This window comes from Mustela putorius, unplaced genomic scaffold (assembly GCF_011764305.1).
Source record: "Mustela putorius furo isolate JIRA1106 unplaced genomic scaffold, ASM1176430v1.1 tig00000031_pilon_pilon_pilon, whole genome shotgun sequence".
NCBI classification, from domain to species: domain Eukaryota; kingdom Metazoa; phylum Chordata; class Mammalia; order Carnivora; family Mustelidae; genus Mustela; species Mustela putorius.
In genome coordinates, this window is record NW_025421260.1 from 5,114,340 (window position 1) to 5,119,110 (window position 4,771).

Sequence of the window (4,771 nt, forward strand, 5' to 3'; positions counted from 1 at the left end):
CCTTCACCCCCTCCCACACCTGGCCACCACCTTACTAAAGACCTATTAACAGCATTTCCTTTTATCTAGTAAATCATATCCACACATAGCAAAAGGCAGCGGGGGGCGGAAAAGGACCATCTGAAGAGACAAAGCAAGCATCAGAACCCAACGCAACAGGGATGTTGGAATTTATCAGAGTAGAAATTTAAAACAACTGTGATTAATATGCTAAGGTCTCTAAAGTATAAAGTAGATAGCAGGCAATAACAGAAGGTAATGCAAGTATAGATATAGAAAGCCAAAAAAAAAAAAAAAAAAAAAAAGAAAAAGAAATGCTAGAGATAAAAAGCACTGTAACAGAAATGAATACTTTTGATGGGCTTATTAGTAGACAATTTTCTGCAGAGAAAAAATCTCTAAGCTAGAGGAAAAGCCTTGAAAACTTTAAAGCAAAGAGAACAAAGATTGAGAAAAACAGAAAAGAATATCCAAGGACTGTGGGAAGGACTGTGGGAATATCCAAGGACTGTGACTGAAGGAAAAGAGAGAAAGAACAGAAGAAATACTTGAAACAATGATGATCCATTTCCCCCCAAATTGTCAGCTACCAAACTGCAGATCCAAGAAACTAGGAGAATGTCAAGGAGGATAATTCCGGGGGGGGGGGGGCACACATCTACACCCAGCCCTATCATTTACAAACTACAGAAAATCAAAGATAAAATCCTGAAAGAGGTGTGTGTGTGGGGGGGGGAGGGTATTAAAAAACAAATCAAGGGCGCCTGGGTGGCTCAGTGGGTTAAGCCTCTGCCTTCAGCTCAGGTCATGATCTCAAGGTCTGGGATCGAGGACCGCATCAGGCTCTCTGCTCAGTGGGGAGCCTGTTTCCCCCTCTCTCTCTGCCTGCCTCTCGGCCTACCTGTGACCTCTCTCTCTCTCAAATAAATAAATAAAATCTTTAAAAAAAAAAATCAAAAACAACTTCCACCTTACCTACAGAAAAATAAAGATAAGAATTACATCAAACTTCTCTTCAGATATGATGTGAGTAAGAGGAGCTTGAGGTGAAATATTTAAAGTGTTGTGAGGGCACCTGGGTGGATGGACCAGTTAACCATCTGACTGTTGATTTCGGCTCAGGTCCTGATCGCAGGACTATGAGATCCAGTCCCCCCCCAGGTGGTGCTCCTCACTCATTGCCGAGTCGGCTTAAGATTCTGTCCCTTGCCCTCTGCTCCTCCCCCACTCCATCACGTGGGTGGACACACTTGCTCTCTCTCTTTCTAAAAAAAAGAAAGAAAAATAAAGGGTTGTGGGCGCCTGGGTGGCTCAGTGGATTAGGCCGCTGCCTTCGGCTCAGGTCATGATCTCAGGGTCCTGGGATCGAGTCCCACATCGGGCTCTCTGCTCAGCAGGGAGCCTGCTTCCTCCTCTCTCTCTCTCTGCCTGCCTCTCCGACTACTTGTGATTTATCTCTGTCAAATAAATAAATAAAATCTTTAAAAAAAAATAAAAAATAAAGGGTTGAAAGGAAAAAAAAAATCACCAACATAGAATTCTGTGCCTTGTAAATTATCTTTCAAAAGTGAAGAAGCAATAAAGATTTGCTCAGAGAAATAAAAACTGAGGATTTTTTTTTAAGATTTTATTTATTTATTTGATAGAGATCACAAGTAGGCAGAGAGTGGATGAGGCAGGCTCCCCACTAAGCAGAGAGCCCCCTGTGGGGCTCCATCCCCCAGGCCCTGAGATCATGACCTGAGCAGAAGGCAGGGGCTTTAACCATTGGCCACCCAGGTGCCCCAACTGAGGGGATCTTTTGCCAACAGACCTGACTTGCAAGAAATGATAAAAGAGGCGGACCACCTCTGAGCTGTTTCCTGTCAGTAACAGCATCACCATGATTCTTCAGAGGCTCTTCAGGTTCTCCTCTCTTATTCGGTCTGTAGTCTCAGTTTATATTAGGAGGAATGTTAGTGTGACAGCAGTAGCACTTAATAAGGAATTGTTCCTGTAGAGAAACCCTTCCTGAACAGGATTGGAGAATATAAAAGTAAGCCACAGGCGTCTGGAGAACCCATTGATACTGGCCCAGAGTACTAGCAAGACCTAGACAGGGAACTTCTTAAGCAAATGTACAGTAAAGCAGATATGGGTATGTTCCTGGACTTCAAATTTGAAGATCCTAAATTTGAAGTCATCGAAAAATGCCAAACCTGAAGAAATAATATAAAATTTATTTGGTAATTTATCTAGATTAGTTGTACAACTGGATCAGAATAAATTTCTGATTTCTCAGAATGAGAAAGTCGTACGGTAGCTCATTTCTCATTTCCCAACTGCCAAAAAAAAAAAAATTTAAAGAACTTTTCTAATTCAATTTTTTAATTTAAATTCCATTAATTAACATATAATGAATTATTGGTTTCAGAGGTACAGGTCTGTGATCTATCAGTCTTACATAATACCTAGTGCTCATTACCTCATACGTTCTCTTTAATGTCCCTTTGTGTGTTTCCTATGATTAAGAATCTCTCATGGTTTATCTCCCACTCTGTTTTCATCTTGGTTTTGTTTTTTTGTTTTTTTCTCCTTCTTTTCCTCTGACCTTCTGTTTTGTTTCTTAAATTCCACATATATGATAATTGTCTTTCTCAGATTGTCTTATTTTGCTCAGCATCATACCCTCTAGTTCCATTCCACATCATTGGAAATGGTAAGATTTCACTTCTTTTGATGGCTGCATAGTATTCCTATATATATAAATGGATATCTATATAGATATCCATTTATATATATAGGAATACTATATATATAAATACTATATATAGATATAGATATATAGATATCCATTTATATATATAGGAATACTATATAGATATATAGATATATAGATATGGATAAAGAAGATATGATTATACATACATATATATATAAAGAAGATGTGATTATACATATATATAGATAGATAAAGAAGATGTGATTATACATACATACATACATATAGATACATACAGATGTACGTATGTATGTATAATCATATCTTCTTTATTCATTCATCTGTTGATGGACATCTAGGTTCTTTCCATAGTTTGGCTATTTGGACATTGCTCCTATAAACATTAGGGTGCACATGCCCCTTCGGATCACTACATTTGTATCTTTACGGAAAAAACCCAGTAGTGTGATTCCTGGGTCATAGGGTAGCTCTATTTTCAACTTTTTGAGGAAACTCTGTGCTGTTTTCCAGAGTGGCTGCACCAGCTTGCATTCCCACCAACAGTGGAGGTGGGTTCCCCTTTCTTCACATCCTCACCAACATCTGTCATTTCCTGACTTGTTAATTTTAGCCACTCTTGACTGGTGTGAGTTGGTAGGTATCTCATTGTGGTTTTGATTTGTATTTCCCTGATCCTGACTGATGTGGAGCACTTTTTCATGTGTCTGTTGGCCATCTGGATGTCTTCTTTCCAGAAATGTCTGTTCATGTCTTCTGCCTATTTCTTGATTGTTTTGTTTGTTCTTGGGGTGTTGAGTTAGATGTATTCTTTATAGATTTTGGATACTAGCCCTTTATCATATCATGATATGTTATTTGCAAATATCTTCTCCCATTCTGTAGATTGTTTTTGGTTTTGTTGACTGTTCCGTTTACTGTGTAAAAGCTTTTGACTTGATGAAGTCCCAGTACTTCATTTTTGCCTTTGCTTCCCTTGTCTTTGGAGACATATCTAGCAAGAAGTTGCTGCAGCTGAGGTCAAAGACGTTGCTGCCTGTGTTCTCCTCAAGGATTTGATGGATTTCTGTCTTATATTTATGTCTTTCATCCATTCAGAGTCTATTTTTGTGTGTGGTATAAGGAAATGGTCCAGTGTCATTCTTTTGAATGTGGCTGTCCAATTTTCCCAACACCATTTGTTGAAGCGACTGTTTTTTCTCCATTGGACTTTCTTTCCTGCTTTGTCAAAGAATAGCTGACTATAGAATTGAGAGTCCATTTCTCTATATTCTGTTCCATTGATCTATGTGTCTGTTTTTGTGTCAGTACCATACTGTCTTGATGATTACAGCTTTGTAATAGAACTTAAAGTCTAGAATTGTGATGCCAGTGGTTTTGGTTTTCTTTTTCAGTATCCCTCTGGCTGTTAGGATCTCTTCTTGTTCCACACAAATTTTAGGATTATTTGTTGAAACTCTGTAAAAAAAAAAATGTTGATGGTATTTTGATAGGGATTGCATTGAATGTGTAGATTGCTCTAGGTAGCATAGACATTTTAACAATATTTGTTCTCCCAATTGATGAACATGGAATATTTTTCCATTTCTTTGTGTCTTCCTCAATTTCCTTCATGAGCGTTCTGTAGTTTTCTCAGTACAAATCCTTTGCCTCTTTGGTTCAGTTTATTCCTAGGTATCTTACGGTTTTGGGTGTAATTATAAATGTGATAAAATCCTTAATTTCTCTTTCTTCTGTAACTGATAGTATATAGAAATGCCACTGATTTCTGTGCATTGATTTTATACCCTGCCACTTTGCTGAATTCCTGTATTGTTGGGGTTAATGTAAAGCAGGAACTCAGCCATAATACCAGGCTTGCTAAAATGTAACACAAAGGTAGGCAAAGGAAGGTTTCAGATAAGGGCATGGGCCTTTGAATGCCAAGGCCTGCACAACCACTCAGCCCTTGAAATACCGCAAGGAGTTGCCTTCCCAAACTTGCCTCACCCAAACAGCCACTCTGTGATCTGAGAGATGTATGCATTGTCCCTTAGGCTATGTTTAGCAAAA

The 4,771-nt window shown here is 38.7% G+C and overlaps 1 pseudogene; it reads left to right on the forward strand.

Moving 5' to 3' along the window:
- The first annotated feature begins 1,882 nt into the window (after positions 1-1,882).
- LOC106004521 lies at positions 1,883-2,202 on the forward strand (annotated as a pseudogene).
- Positions 2,203-4,771: the final 2,569 nt, after the last annotated feature.